General features: G+C 49.9%; 1 pseudogene; it reads left to right on the top strand.

The window, feature by feature from the left end:
* Window positions 1-14,898: 14,898 nt before the first annotated feature.
* LOC103276542 lies at window positions 14,899-16,008 on the top strand (annotated as a pseudogene).
* Window positions 16,009-16,696: the final 688 nt, after the last annotated feature.

Raw genomic sequence — 16,696 nt, 5'->3', positions numbered from 1 at the left:
CCTCAGCCTCCCAAAGGCGCGGGATTACAGGCTGAGCCACCGAGCCCGGCTACCTTATTTTTTTTAATTGGGGTCTCACTCTGTCACCCAGGCTGGAGTGCAATGGTACACTCACAGCCACCCCAGTGTCGACCTGCTGGACTCCGAGGATCCTTCTGCCTCAGCCTTCCAAGTAGCAGGAACTACAAGCACGTACTCCCATGCCCAGCTAATTTTTTGATTTATTGTAGAGATGAGGTCTCACCCAGTTGCCCAGGCTGGTCTTGAACCTGTGGGCTCAGGCAATCCACTTGCCTCGGCCTCCCAAAGTGCTGGGATTACAGACTGAGCCACCAAGCCCACCCAAATTACTTTTTTGTTGTTGTTCTTGTCTTAAGCAAGTACGAATTGGGTTCCCGTCCTTTGAAACACAGATCTATCAAAAACCCCCCAGTCATTCATCATTGTTAACAGCTGTGTCTCCTTCTTGCCTTTTTCTCTAATGCTTACACAGACATACTGGACATTTTTTAAATAAAAATCGACACCACTGGCTACTCCTTCCTTCAAGAGATACTCTTTCCCTTATTTTTGTGAACCTTTACTCTCCTAGTTTTCTTCTTGCCCCTCTGAAGTCCCATCCATCTTATTTTCCTTTGCTGGCTCCCCTTTGTTTGCAAGTAACAAAGCCAACTCTGGAACTTATCAGTAAAAGAAAAAGAACTTGTTGGAAAAATATTGAGAAGCGAGCTCCGAGATTCACCTGGGAGGCTGGATACCTAACTTGGAAATGGGACAGAAATGACTTGGCTGAACTCCAGAGGCCCCTTCAAACCTAGAGTCAGGAGGTTAAGATACCCAGCCCCAAGGGAGAGTCTGGCCAGCTGAGTTTAGATCACATGGCCGATCCTTGATTATTCCATGAAGGTAAAGCTCCAGTGCCTAGACTACAGTAGTCACTCAATTAATCTGTTGATAAACGGATGTAGGAACTTAATATTTAAGTTGAGATGATTCCTTATTTCACAATGCTTTCCTTAACTGATTGACCCAGCCAGACCTATCCTCTCAGACTCACTGGCTTGTCTAATTGAATCTCACTCCCCCACACGGAAATTGGTCCTCCACTACCTTCATCCTAGCTGGGTGGCTCTGTGCTCCTCTTTTTCTTAACATTCTGGGAGCATCGACTTACCATATCCAGGTTGGCCTTCATAAATCCCAGGGTGCCAACTCAACAAACAGGCTATTGCCCTGCTGCAAGTTGCCTCCAGCAAGAAGAAAGATGGTACCCTATCCTCTTCCCACTTGGGCAACCCAGGCAGTCTGGGAAAAAGGAGTCCCAGGGCCAGGTCTCCCCTCCCGGGGCTTGCTGTCTCCGCCTCCCACTCGTGTTGCCTCCCCTAGTGTCCCCAGACCTCCTGTGATCTCCAGATAATCCCTAGCCCAACCTCTGTCCTCTGCCTTTGGGAATGCTCCAAAGCAATGAAACATTGAGGCCAAGGAGTGAGACTGGGTGGGGTCAACCCCCACTAGGCTTCCAGCTCCTTAGAGCAGGAATCAAGCTTTATCCATCCCTGTCTTCCTGCAACTGGCACAGTGCCTGGTACATAGTAGGCACCCAGTAAATGTCTGCTGGATAAAAAGAAAGGCAATCTAATGTGTGATTAGGAGAGGACAAAAGGGCTTGGTGGGTTAAGGAGGGAAATTTAGAGATGCTTGCTGCCCACTGGGTGCGCTGAAGTGAAGGTAGTGGGAGCTAAGGATATGCTTACTCCGACTACCACCCGTGAGGGGGAGGGGCACAGCCAGGAGAGGCCAGGGAGTCCACAGTTAGTGGAAATCGAAAACCAGTAGATACTCACCCCGCCTTGTCTCCACCCCCAAGCGGGGGTCTGTGGGTGAGCGAACATGTTTGGTTATTGTCGCTGATCTGTGCTGCTGCTTCTCCCCTCGATAGAGAACAAAAAGGCCGGGGGCCACACAAGAGCTGTCCAGACATACAGGGGCTTCCGGGTCATTGTCTTCCACCTTCCCACTCCCACCCCCAGACATTCCCAGGAGCCAAGCTGATCTCAGGAAGGAGGAGTTCCAAACTGGGCTAACTCAGTTCCAGATGTCGGGAGGTTAGAGGGCCTTCAGGAATCCCTGCACTCAGACCAAGGCCTGCACGTTGGGCAGATAAAGAAACTGAGGCCAGAGAGAACAAGAATCTGCCCTCAGCCATACAGCAAGTTAAAGGTACAAGACCCCAAGGCACCTGGCTGCCATTTCTGTGCTGTTTGCCATACCAGGTAGGAACTCTGGGAAAGAAGAAGAAGGAGTCTGCAGATCTGGAGTGGGGATTCACGTCTTCAGAGGCAGAAACCTACCCCATCCACCAAGGAATAAAGAGCACGTGCACTCATTAACATTATAAAACTTTCAGCAAAAGTCTTAATCTCTCTGTACCTCTGTTTCCTCAGCTGTAAAACACAGATAACAGTCATGGTACTAACCTCATAGCAATACTGGGGGGATTAAACAAGTGGGTACCTATGAAGTCCTTGGAAAGAGCTTGATTGATATGTAGTTAGTGCTCAGTAACCATCAGCTGTCACAGTCTTAGCGTCCTCAAAAGGTCTCTGTGTCCTACTGAAGTCTGAAGTCTTTCCTAAGCCAGCAAGAGACCCAGGAATGATTTATGGTGGCAAGTGAGGAAGGCTTGACCACACCACTTCCCAGGGTGTGGGTGGGAGCCCTGGCCCTTCCCCAGTGCTCTTACTGACCTCACCCTCCCATCCCCTGTCTCGAGACTCAGTGGCCCCTTTGCCTCTCCGGTCGCCAGCCTGTCTGCCGGGCTCTCACGCCTGATGCAGAGATAAACACATCCCACGATAGTATTGTTTCTCACTTCCCGCAGCTCCCAAGTGCAATCCTGCAGGGTGGGATTAGCCTGGCATTTGGGCAGCTTAGGGCTTTGGAAGGATTGAGAGAGGCCGTTCCCAGAGCTGGCCAGTCCCCAATCCTTAAAAGTGATGGAGGTGCTGGGTTTGAGTGAAGGGCCGAGGGGAGCAGCTGTGGCCTGAAGTTCTGGAGCATTCTGCCACCCTCCCCCTACCCCCACCCCCATCACACACACCCCATCACACACATATATTTGGCCTAACATGGAGGGAGAGTGGAGAATGGACATCCCTCTCTGATAGTCCATTCCATCCCTACCCCTAGATCAGAACCCTGTATTCCCTCAGGTGGTTGATCTGACTAGCAGGGTCAGATCTACTGGGAAAAAGAAACCCAGAGCCCTTGGCAGAGAGATCCCACAGCACCCGGAATCCATGCCCGTGACAAGCCAGGAAGGGAGAGGGGAGGGGAGTCTGGGGAAATTGAGTGTCAAGGCTCGTGCTTACTTCATCATTTTCGATAGAGTCAGCCAGGGGAGAGAGGCCTTCTTCCTCTCCCAGCCAGGGCGGACCTCCTCTTTCCCACCCCACTCCCCAGTACTCCCAGTACAGCCACTCTCATGACCTCATTGCCACGGCCAGTCCAGGCAGGTGGCCAGGAGCCAGGGACCCGCCAAAATCCACATCCCACAGAGACCATCACGAGCCAGGCATGGGCAGGCTATGTTGCTCGAATAGCCTCCACCCACCCAAACCCACACCCGTGAAGACAGCCTGTCCCACCAAGTGTTTACTCCAGCCAGGCAGACTTACCTCCCCTCTCAACAAGATTCAATGAACCCATCATGTCAGTCAGATACATCCCAATGCCTCCTCCCCAGCTGCTAAACTCTGCTCAGCTGTCCTGTCCCAGGAAATCTTCTCTGCCCCTCACCTCCCCATCGTGATGCAGTGGTGGTGATGGTCGTGGAGAGATAGAGGGATTATGATGGAGTGGGTTATGTGGACACAGAAGTACTGGTTGTGACAGTTCTAGCTGTTTCCGTGGTGTTCATGGTGGTGATGGTGAAGGGGATGATGGGGAAGGTGGTGCCGGTGTTGATGGCAGGCAGAAGTGTTGGTGGTGATGGCGGAGGTGCCGGTGGTGATGGCGGAAGTGTTGGTGGCGACGCAAGTGTTTGTGGTGACAGTGGAGGTGCTGATGTTGACAGAGATGGTGATGACTGTGGAGGCAATGATGGGGCTGTGGTAGTGGGAAGGAGGTGAGAAAGGATGTCCCTCCTCCCTCTCTAGGGTTCAGGAGCATGAAGGGATCATCAGCCATGTCACTGAGGACTACAGGAACATCATGGTGAGTAGAGATTGTTCAGGGCACCCAGCACAGCAGGCCCAGAGCAGTGGAGGTAGCAACCTCTTCCCCAGTCCTCAGTGAGGCATGACATGTTCCCCTCCTGGGCTTCTGGAGACCTTCGCTCCAACTGGAAGTGAGTGTCATCTGACCTGGAATCCGCAGAGGCTGTCCTTGAGAGAAGGTGGACAGGGGCCAGGCTTGGGAGACAGAGGAGCCTATATTGGAATCGCAACTGAATGGAGTAAACTTGGGTCTGAATCTCACTGTAAAATGGAAACCATAATTCTTCGTGGCAGGGACATTGTGAGGACCAAGATAAATATCTTGAAAAGGGCCTGGCACAGAACAGTGGCACGATATATGATTGATGTTTGTTATTCTGCTTTCTCATCAAGCTCCCACCTACACAGTCCTCTACCCCACTCCTCTCACCATATGCCACCCTATACTCGTTTTCTAGAGCTGCGGTAACAAATTGCCACAAGTTTGGTGGCGTAAAACAACAGAATTGATTTTCTCACAATTCTGGAATCCAGAAGTCAGAAAACAAGGTATCTGCATGGCCAAGTGCTCTCTCAGTTTCTGATGGTTAGACGTCCCTTTGCCGGGGGCTGCAGTCTTTGCCTCCATCTGCACGTGGGTCTTCACAGGGTCTTCTCTCCGGTGTCCTTGTCCATTTCTTTCTTTCTTTCTTTTTTCAGTTGGAGTCTCACTGTGTTGCCCAGGATGGAGTGCAGTGGCACGCTCACAGCCACCCCCGTGTCGACCTTCTGGGCTCAGGCAATCCTTCCGCCTCAGCCTTCTAAGTAGCTAGAACTACAGGCGTGTGCCACCACACCAGGCTAATTTTTTGATTTATTGTAGAGATGAGGTCTCACCAAGTTGCCCAGGCTGGCAATCCGCCCATCTCGGCCTCCCAAAGTGCTGGGATTATAGTCGTGAGCCACCACGCCCGGCCTTCCTTGTTCATTTCTAAAAAGGACACTTTCATTGGATTTAGAACCCACCCTAATCCAGTACGATCTCATCACAATCCTCACCTTAATTACATCTGCACAGACCCTATCTCCAAATAAGGTCACATTCTCAGGTCCCAGGTGGACATAAAGTTTGAGGGGACCCTCCTCAACCCACTACATTCCCCCAGCCTCTGAGTAAGCCAAACTGAACTCCCCAAACTCCCCACCACCTGGTACAGCCATGGCCCCTGGTCCACGGGTGAGAGACCCTCACCCATCTCTGCCCTGCACGTCCCAGGCCCTCTGGCCCCATGCCTGGGCTCTCCGGTGCCGCGTGTGCCTGCCTGTGTGCATGTGCACAGATTCCCTCTTCACTTGGCGGAGAGAAAGGGGGATTCTAGGCTTCAGCAGGAGCCCACAGGGGCCTCTCTGCTCGGAAATGCTTCTTCCTCTCCCCCTGGCAGCTGTTTGGCTTGGCGGGGGCCCAGCTGGCTGGCTCGACAGCCAAGGAGCCCTGGGGGGGTGGAGGGAGGGAATGGTGAGGGGCAGGCAGCTCCCTCCTCAGGCCCAGGCCCTGGGAGCTGGGCCAGTGGCAGGCCTCCCTGCTGGCCGGCCCCAGCCCCCCACTCTTGGTTCTCCGCCTCCCTGGTGTCCTGTCCTCCCCAGCTCATAAAGGGGAATTCTGGAGACCCTCCACCACCCTGCCCTAGCCAAGGAGAAGACGTGCGGGAGAGGAGCAGCAACTGGCAAAGAGAGAAGCACACACAGAGGAAGAGCACCCAGTGGCCCCTGAGGATCTGCTCTTGGGGGCTCTGGCTACTCTTCGAGGGCACCCGAGGGCAACCTGGACCTCTTCTAATTCTGATGCCCTGTCCCCTGCTCCTTCCTTGTTCCTGAAATCTCCTGTCCCTAGTGTCCCCACTAGGGCACTTGCTTTCGCCATCCAGGGCTCCTCTGAACTCCCAAGCTATTGCCTATTTTTCCGAGTCAGGCCTCTCTTCAGAGAAGCAGGCCAGAAAATGATGCCCTCGGCATCCAGCAGGTCCTACAACCTTGTCCCACTGATCGGAAATGGCAAAGAAACACACGGGGAGGGTCACAGGACAGTAAGCCTGGTTTTTAGGGTTCATTTGGCCTGGGTTTAAGTTGCAGTCCTTCATTTAACACCTGTGTGACCTTGGACAGGTAACTTGGTCTCTATGAGCCTCAATATAAAAATGGGAGTACTTAGGCCAGGCACAGTGGCTCACACCTGTAATTCCAGCACATTGGGAGGTCGAGGCAGAAGGATTGCTTGAGCCCAGGAGTTTGAGTCTAGCCTGGGCAACGTAGCGAGACTCCATCTCTACAAAAAGAAAAATTTAATGTGACTGGGCATGGTGGTGCATGCCTGTGCTCCCGTCTATTCAGGAGACTGAAGTGGAAGAATCGCCTGAGCCCAACCCAGAAGGTCAAGGCCGCAATAAACCATGCTCATGCTACTGCAACTCCAGGCTGGGCAACAGAGTAAGACTCTGACTCAAGAAAAACAACAACAACAAAAGGCAGTACTCAGCTAACTTTCAGGGTTGTAAGGATAAAATCACACAGCCCCTGAAACAAGGCAGGTACTCTCTAGATAATAACTTACTATATGCCAAGCACCACGTTAAGCACTTTGCATAGATTATCTCATTTAATCCTAATAATAACTTATGAAACAGAAACTATTTCATGGCTAAGGGAGCTGAGCAGTTTGACTTGGTCCCAGAACTAGTGAGCGGCTGAGCTAGAATTTGATGCGGAACCTGCACTCAAAACCACCATGTCCTGGTGCTTCCACCACTGACAGTGCAGACACGGTAGACAGTATTATGTGTAGTATTCATATGAATATTGTTAGGGCTGAGCCCAGACCACAGAGAGCAGCTGGGCTGCAGGGGTTTCCCCAGGGCCTGCAGGTGTGATGTGGAGGTTCCCCTGGCCCTGCACACATGGATTTGCATGCAGCTTGCAAGTAGGCATCTGCCCAGCTGCCTTGGCAATTCTGAAGTCCTGGATATGAGGGCCAGCCCAGGCCAGCCTTCCAGGCACTGGAGGAGACCACTGCAACTGAAGCCGCCTTGGCACATCTGGAAGCAGTTAACCTCCTCTGCCTGCCCCACCCCCACCCCCTCAGCCCAGCCAGCTGTTCCGGTGGCTAATTCTGGGAAGTGCCCCTCAGCCAGCGGCTGCCTGCACGGGGTGGGGGAGGGGTCCTCATCACCACATCATGGGACGGGAGAGAGGCCGGCAGGCAGCAGAGGGTAAATCTGAGTAACCACAGCTGCCAGGCTCCTTCTCCCCCAGCCCTGCAGATAGGGGTTACTACTGGTTGAGTCGGGAAGAGAGAAGGAGGAGGCAGGGGTGAATGTGGAGGGAGACCAGGGAGCAGAGACTGAGAGAATGTTTCTGCTGGCAAAGATCTTCAAAAGGTCATCTGATATTGTCCATTCCCCTGTTTCCTAAGGGTCACGGTGACCGCATGGTGTAGTGGAGAGAGGGCAGCTTTTGTAGTTGAGCAGAATTGGGTCACAATCCTGGTGCTCCATCACTGTCTGTTGGTGAGACCTTGAACAAGGTTCTTCCTCTCTCATCTGTGCAATGGGAGAATGGCACCTCCCTGGCAAGGCTACTAAGAGGATTCCAGAAGATATGGTCTAGTCTGCGCCCATAAAGCATTCACTCCCTAAGAGCATCAGGAAGCTGCAAGAAAGGTCTTCCCTGGCCCCACTCCCTGCCCCTCTTTCTCACGGTCTCTTCCCACAACCAACACATGCATCACAACCCAGGACCTGCTCTCAAAGCCATGCCCTGCCTAGAGCCTGAACTGTCCCCCTCACTTTCTAAACTTGCTGAAGACCCCACCACCAGCACTGACAGTCCTGCTGACTCCGAGGATCCCAAATCTCCCTCCATCCCTTAGTACCTGTATCATTAAAGAAGTTGTTGGACCTCTCTGAACTCAATTATCCTGGGGTTAAATGTCATTGCTGCTATAAAGATGCCTCTTTATATGCTACTGCATGTCATCTTCATAGCAATTCTGGAAAATAAGGTTTAGCCACTATAGTATAGATGTGGAGGGAAGGACAGATGCTAGCATACATTCAACACTTGCTGCACACCAAGTCATATACTGGACCTGAGAGAAAAGCCAAAGACACCCTAGATTCTCCCCCTTAGAAGACGTAGCCTTTAAAAAATGAAGAATGAGCCCTGTGCGGTGGCTCATGCCTATAATCCCAACACTTTGGGAGGCTGAGGCGAGAGGATCGCTTGAGCCCTGGTGTTCAAGACCAGCCTGGGCAACATAGCGAAACCTCATCTCTACAAAAACAAAAAAATTAGCTAAATGTGGTGGCACGTGTCTATAGTCCCAGCTACTCAGGAGGAAGGATTGTCTGAGCTCAGGAGGTCAAGGCTGCAGTGAGAGGTGGTCATGCCATTGCACTCCAGCCTGGACGACAGAGTAAGATCCTGACTCAAATAAATAAATAAACAGCCAGTCTGTATCTTCTATGGGTATCACTGCAAAGCGACTGCCTCTCCAGGCAACCAAACAGCCTTCCCCTCACCATCCTGGCTGGAACACTCAGGGAACAGCGTCTGAGTCCTATCCCAAGGGCAGTTTCGTCACCTGCAATAGGGTGGCCCCTACACCCACTTTCACAAGTCATTCCCCTTCCTGTTGCTGATAAGCTCTAGTCCCCCTGGAACAATGAAATCACAGCCCACAGACTCCCGGCCTCCATTCTCTGCCTTTCCTTTCACCCCTCCCTAACTCCACACCCCCTTAACCCCGTTGATGACTGATCTGCCAGAGCCAATCCTGCTTTTTTTTTTTTTGCTTCTTTGAGTCAAAGTCTCACTGTTGCCTAAGCTGGAGTACAGTGGGACACTCACAGCCACCGCAACCTCGACCTGATGGGCTCAGGCAATCCTTCCACCTCAGCCTTTCAAGTAGCTGAAACAGCAGGCACACGCCACCATGCCCAGCTAAATTTTTGATTTATTGTAGAGACGAGGTCTTGCCAGGTTGCTCAGGCTGGTCTCGAAGCCCTGGTCTCAGACAAGCCTCTTGATTCCACCTCCCAAAGTGCTGCGATTACAGCATGAGTCACCATGCCTGGCTAATCCTGCTATTTTTAAAATACCATTTATCGTGTGCTTTGTTTGTGCCAGGCACTGTACTAAATGCTTTGTGTCTATTACCTCATTCAACACCCTCTCCCCACACAGCAACCCCCAAATAAGTATTATTATTATATCAGTCTTACAAATGAGGAAATCATGCCTCAGAAGCAAGCTCACCCCATGCACTACGCAGTCCAAGTCTGGGGAACAGCACTCCCTGGCCACGGGAAGCAGCCCAGCACAAGTGTTAAGTAGATAAGCTCACCTGGACCCAAGGATTCCAGACCTAAATAGTCAACCACTCAGGCATCAGCCCCACCCAGATGCCCACCAGCCTGTCTCAGACTTAACACATCCCAAACCAAACCTTGGATTTTCTCCTCTAAACACACTTCAGCCACAGCTTCCCCATCTCTGCTAATAGATCAGGCCAGAACTCTTAGAGTCACCTTTCACAGCTCTCCCCATCACCTTCAGTCATCAGGAAGTTCTCTTGGCTCAACCTTCAAAATGTATTCGGGATCCATCAATGACAGCTACGCCCCTACCGCCAAGTTCAATCCCCTCCCTCCAGGATGACTTCAGCAGCTTCCTTGCAAGTCTCCCTCCTTCTGCTCTTGGACCCTACAGTAATTTGAGTTAGAACTGACCCTTTTTAAGCCAACCACATTCCTCCTCTGCTCAATACACCCTACTGACTCTCTTCCCACTCAGAGTCAAGGCCAGGCCCTCACAATGGCCCCTAGGGCCACACAATCTGATCTTAGTCCTCTCTCTCCTCCTCTACTCTCCTTGGCCCCTCTGCTCCAGCCACACTGGCCTGAAACACTCAAGACATACTCCTGCCACAGGGCATTTGCTTCAGCTGTTTTATTTGCTGTGAATGCTCTTCCCCCAAATATCCTCGTGGCTCACTCCCTCACTTCCTTTAGATTCTGACCCTAAATCTCATCTCTCAAGTAGATCTACCTGACCCAACTATTTATTTCTGTAACCACACTTCTCTTGACACTCGCAAGCGTCCCCCCTTATCTTACTCAACCCTTACTTTCCAAAGTCCTCATCAGCTTCTAATATACCCTATCATTTCCTTATTTTTATACTTTCTTCTCTGTCTCCCCTCCCATCCACTAGAATGTCAGCTCCATATGGACAGGCAAATCTATTTTGTTCACTGCTGTCCCAAGTACCTAGAACTGTGCTTGGCACACAATAGGTGCTTAAAAACATTTCTTGAATGAATGAGGTAAGTGAGCTGGTTTGTATCCTGAGGACACCTTTGGAAAAGCACAGGTAAATCCATTCTTTCACTAAACATTTTTGCAGGGCTGTCATGTGTTGGGCTCTGTGCTGAGCCCAGGAGAATGATTAGGAATAGATGTGATCCGTGCTCCTGAGACTCTCCACCCAGAAGAGGACACAGCACCACCTTCACCACCTCTAGAAAGGATGCGGGGAGGATGAAGGGGGCATTCAACTAAATACAAATGGTCACCATTGAGCACATAGCATATGGAAGACCCTTGCTGAGAGATCAGTTTTGCCTTTTGTCCTTAAAATAGGTTTACGTTAGAAAGTGCCTTCATATCCTGAGACTTTCACCATCACCTTGGAGACATGACTCTCTTCCTCCGTTCCTTCTTCCTCCATTCTTTCTTTCCTTCCTTCCTTCCTTCCTTTCTTTTTCTTCCTTTATTTCTTTCTTTCTTCCTTTATTTTTTTTCTTAGCATTTCCTTAGCATCTGCCCCACTTATAACACAGAAAGGTGGGGACTATAAGGAACCAAAGCAGTTCCACAGTCCCAAGGGGATTCAACTGCACCCACGATTTCAATAACAAAACCAAGCTGTTATACATGGACCAAAGCAAGCAGAGGCTTCAAAAGCAGGTGGGCTCAATCAGAGATACAGGCACTATGGAGGAGAAAGTACATAAGTCTAAGCTGGATCTTTTTTTTTTTCTTAAGGGAGATTTTCAGATATTCCAAGGTAGAAAGGAGGAAGGAAAAGTATGCCAGGTGGAAGGAACAGCTTGAGCAAAGGCTTGGAGAGAATGAAACTAACATGAAGGCCATCGGTCTGGCTGGAACAGAAAGGACATTTGAGGGGTGATGGGATGCAGGGAACACCCCACACGTGATGAGCACTAAAGTCAACAACTGGATCTCGCAGCTGGATCTGCCACCAGCTCACAGGAAGTATAGCAAAGCACCGACTCTGGATACACACAGAACTGGACTCAAATCCTTGCCAAGTCTTTTGGGCAAGTCACTTTCTCTCGACTTTACATTTCTCACCTCTAAAACAGAGAAAATAATACCAGCTCATAGAGTGTTCGTGGGGATTAAATGAGTTGTTGTATATGGAAACCTCTGGCTTTGTGCCTCATAGATGCTTTTTAAAAATGTTTACTGAATCTGAAAAGATGAAGGCAGTGGGTGTGAACCACTCATTCAAGTGGTTTAGTCACGGAAGGAGGGAAACATGTTGCACAATGTCCAGAGAGTGCAGAGCGGGGTCAAGGGAGGCTTTTTCTAAGTTGAGGAGACCTGTGGGTGTTTCAAGCTAGGAGGATGGGCGCTGCCAAAAGGCGAGCTGGTGAGAAAAACGTTCTAAAACTGATTTGTGGCCATTGCACAACTCTGAATATACTAAAACCACTGAATTGTACACTTTAAGGGGGTGAACTGGGTGGTATGTGAATTATATCTTAATAAAGCTATTTTTTAAAAAGACAGGCTGGGCCAGGTGCAGTGGCTCATGCCTGTAATCCCAGCACTTTGGGAGGTCAAGGCAAGAGGATTGCCTGAGCCCAGGAGTTCAAGACCAGGCTGGACAACATGGCGAGACCTCGTCACTACAATAAATCAAAAAATTCGTGGGGCATGGTGGCGTGTGCCTGAAGTCCCAGCTACCTGCAAGGCTGAGGAGGATCGCCTGAGCCCCACAGGTTGAGGCTGTGGTAGCCATGATCGTGCCACTGTACTCTGGCCTGGGCGACAGAGTGAGACACCAACTCAAAAAAAAAAAAAAAAAAGGCTGGATAGAAGGAGAGAACCACGGGCTCCTTAAGAGTCAGGAAACAGGGGAACTCTGGAGAGGGCCAGACAGAAGACTGAGGTGGGTAGAGTATTCATCCAAGATAGGGAATGGCAGTCTGGTGGCCTCAATCACTGGTCCCACAGGCTTGAATGAGTGCCTACTACGTGCCAGACCCTGTGCTAGGGAGATTAAGATGTCCTAGAAGCTGGGCTCGGTGGCTCAGCCTGTAATCCTGCAATTTGGGAGGCTAAGGTAAGTGGATTGCCTGAGCCCGCGGGTTCGAGACCCACCTAGGCAACTTGGCAAGACTTCATCTCTACAATAAATCAAAAAATTAGCCGAGCATGGTAGCACACGCCTGTAGTTCCAGCTACTTGGAAGGCTGGGGCGGAAGGATCGCCGGAGCTCAGCAGGCCGAGGCTGCGGTGGCCGGGAGCAGCCACTGCACTCCAGTCTCGGTGACAGAGTGAGACTCCAACTCAGAAAAAAAAAAAAAAGAAAAGGATGTCCTTGAGTTGCCATGGTCCCCAGGAAAGCCCAACCTGAGGAGAACTATGAGAAGTAAACCATGTGGTGACAGCGCACAGCCCAGATGGAGCAGAGGAGCCACCACCCAACTCTGTCTCACCTGTGCTGTGGGCGTAGGCTCTCAGTGTGAGACGGACCTGCAGAGAGCTCAGACCTGTAGCACACAGAAGCTTGGATTACGAGTGGGGAAGGTGGGGGCAGCAGTGTGGGGACATATTGCTATCCCAAACTGCACTGGGAGAGTGGTTGAAAGTTCCCAATCCTGGAAGATGTTAGATTGAAGGTCTCCAAGTCACCTTCATTAGACCTCAACAGGCGACTCCTGAGAGGATTTATGAAGTCTTCACTGTGCACACAGTTCTAACTGACAGGTAGGTAGAGAGAGACCTGGTGGGCTTGGAGGCGGGGCAAGGAGCCAGTTTGGGCCACAGAAAAGCTACCAAGGGGACAAACCATAGTTGGAGAGAGCCTTGAGAGTTGGTATATCTCATTAGTCAACAGCAGGGGTCTGTGACACACATCCCACACCAACTTGTAAAGTCAGGCGGTTAGTATGTCCCCAGGCACTAGGCTGCTCTCACCACCAGCAGAAGTAATCACTTTCTCTTCATCCTGAAGAACCACACCCCAGCAGACTCTTCCCGCTGCCCGTCTGCCCTCCTCTGAGCTCAGCAGGCAAACTGAGGCAGTGTGCTGGAATGAAATCCTAACGATGTCCCGGATTCTAACCCTGGCTCTGCCACCAACGTGCTGAGTGACTTCCGCTCTGGGCTTGGTCTCCCCACCAGTACACAGAGGTGGAATGTATGAAGGTTAAGAGCGAAGACTTCAAAGTCAGGCACTGTGGCTCATGCCTGTAATCCCAGCACTTTGGGAGGCTAAGGCGGGAGGATCCCTTAAGGCCAGGAGTTCGAGGATGCAGTGATCGTGCCACTGCACTCCAGCCTGGGCAACAGAGTGAGACCCTGTCTCAAAAAGTAAAAATTAAAAAAGCATAAGCTCCAGACAGACACCTGGGGTTTGTGTCTCAGCTCTCCACTCACCAGCTTTGTGAATTTAGGTGTGTTATGTGTCTTCTTTGTGTCTCAGTTTCTTCCAGTTAATGTGAGGATGAAATAAGTTAATATGAAGCACTTGGAATGTGCATGGCAAAGCAAGGGTTCAGTACATTTTTTTTTTTTTAATTGGAGTCTCACTCAGTCGCCCAGACTGGAGTGCAGTGGCCGCTCCCAGCCACCGCAGCCTTGACCTGCTGGGCTCCGGTGATCCTTCCACCTCAGCCTTCCAAGTAGCTGGAACTACAAGCGCGCGCTACCACACCCGGTTAATTTTTTGGATTTATTGTAGAGATGAGGTCTCGCCAAGTTGCCCAGGAGGGTCTCGAACCCGCGGGCTTAGGCAATTCACTCACCTCGGCCTCCCAAAGTTCGGGATTACAGGCTGCGCCACCGAGCCTGGCCAATACATTTTAACTATTTATATTATGATGAGTATGAGCGAGGCACACTCAGTGGTCTCTCAGGCTCTCTCTAGCTCTGGCATTCTATGACCTTGGGATTCTGCCTGCACTATCATGTTTGTCTGAATTTCTAATTATGCACCATGTGTTGCCATTATTTGAGTAACCCGGGCATCTCAAATCTGGATGACTTCTTGACCTTGGGCCTCCTTGACTTACCCTTTCCTATAACATCTGGTGAGAAGGCTTGCACCCCTCTCACATGCTGTGGAAAGTACAGAGCCCTTCTCAGTGTCTCTGAGGGCTGGTCCAGGGGTTCTCCCAAGCCTTTGATCCTGAAGCCCTCTGCCCTGAGGTGATCTGCTCCCAAGCCTACAGCTGTGTGGCTGACTTTCCAGAGGCTCAGGTGTGTGGTGGGAAACTACAGCAGAGAACAAGAAGCAACATCAACAACAAGGTGAAATGATAGGAGTCTAGTGCATATACACAGTGGAACCACTGGGCAGCTATAAAGAAAATAAAAAGAGGGCAGTGCTGAAGATGGCAGCTGTGTTCAAAACCGTGGACATTCTGGAGTATTACGGGAGATTTCTGCAAGAAAACCGCCTTCCTGATGGAAGAGGACTTGGTGAATTCAGAACCATACTTGTCGACGCAGGTTCAATTAGCACTGCAGATGATTCTGCTCTAGTAAAGTTGGAAGGGACTACAGTAGTTTGTGGAGTTAAAGCAGAATTTGCAGCGTCAACAGATGCCCGGATGAAGGATATATTGCTCCTCATGTGGATCTGCCACCCCCGTGTTGGTCAGGATTTCAGTCTGGATCTCTTGGAGAAGAGGCCCAAGCGGCTAGTCAGTTCATTGCAGATGTCATTGAAAATTCACAGATAATTCAGAAAGAAGACCATATGCACTGCTCCAGGAAAGCTTGCTTGGGTTCTATACTGTGATTTCATTGGCCCTGACTGTGATAGAAATATTTTGGATGCCTGCACATTTGCTTTGTTAGTGGCTTAAAAAATTACTATATATACTCTCAGGCCGGGCATGGTGGCTCATGCCTATAATCTCAGCACTTTGGGAGGCCTAGGAGAAAGGACTGCTTAAGCCCAGGAGTTTAAGACCAGCCTGGGCTACACGCAAGACTTTGTCTCTACGAAAAAACATTTTTTTGAATAGCCAGGCATGGTGGCGCACACCTGTAGTCCCAGCTATTTGGGAGACTGAGGCGGAAGGATCGTCTGAGCCTAGGAGATGGAGGATACGGTGAGCCATGATGGTGCCACTGCACTCCAGCCTGGGTGACAGAGTGAGACCCCAACTCAAAAAAAATTATGTATGTATAACATATATATATGTATATATATGTATATATATACATATATATATATCTTCTCTATTTTTGTGTAGTATTAAGATAAATGAAGAAACTGCTTTAGCAGAAGTTAACTTAAAGAAGCCAAGCTATTTGAATATAAGAACCTATCCAGTTGCAACTTCCTTTTCCGTGTCTGATGACACTTTGCTCACCATTGACTCTTCTGGCGAGAAGGAACATCCGGCCAGGGAACCTTCACAAGAGACCAGAAAGGCAAGCTCTGCTGTCTCCACAAGCCAGGAGGAAGTGGGCTGACAGGGCCATACGAGTAGTTACAGGACACAAAAAGCAAAAAAACCCACCAAAAACCTGATGAATAAAGTAGTGAAGAGAATGAATGCCAAATCAATAGCCACCATGTTTTCAAAGCAGATTTGTGAAAATTGTAGTTGCTACACTGTGCATAAACCTGTGTGTGTGTTTAATTTATTTTATTTTAAAGATGTGAGGTACATGTGCACAAACCTTTTGTACTAAATAAATATCAAACTACATCCTTCTGAAAGACGTGCCTATTATATCTTAGGTCACCTCCATTTAGTTTTTGTACAGTGAAACCATTGTTTAAAAGCAATGACTTAAGCAAACCAGCCCTAGTTAAATCATTTCCCGTTTTTATTTAAAAACCACAGGGTTATGCTTCTGTATAAAGTTTGTACATCTAGTAATGTAAAATACTGATACATTAAAAAACAAAAAATAATAAGGAAGTTCTTGTTGCTCATGGTATGCTCACTAAATAAGCAAATACTAGATAAATACAAAGCTCAGTGCAAGATACTGTGAATGACAACTTGCCAGAGAAAGAGGGATGGATGGGAGGTGGGGGAAGGGAAAATATGTTTATATACTTTTGCCACATGTAGCTAGAATATCACTGGGAAGCCACATAAGAAACCAGTGATAAGCCGGGCTCGGTGGCTCAGCCTGTAATCCCGCGCCTTTGGGAGGCTGAGGTGA

This window comes from Carlito syrichta, unplaced genomic scaffold, assembly GCF_000164805.1.
Source record: "Carlito syrichta isolate Samal-C Ts95f unplaced genomic scaffold, Tarsius_syrichta-2.0.1 Scaffold115756, whole genome shotgun sequence".
NCBI lineage: Eukaryota > Metazoa > Chordata > Mammalia > Primates > Tarsiidae > Carlito > Carlito syrichta.
This window is presented reverse-complemented; position numbering and strand designations above follow the sequence as displayed.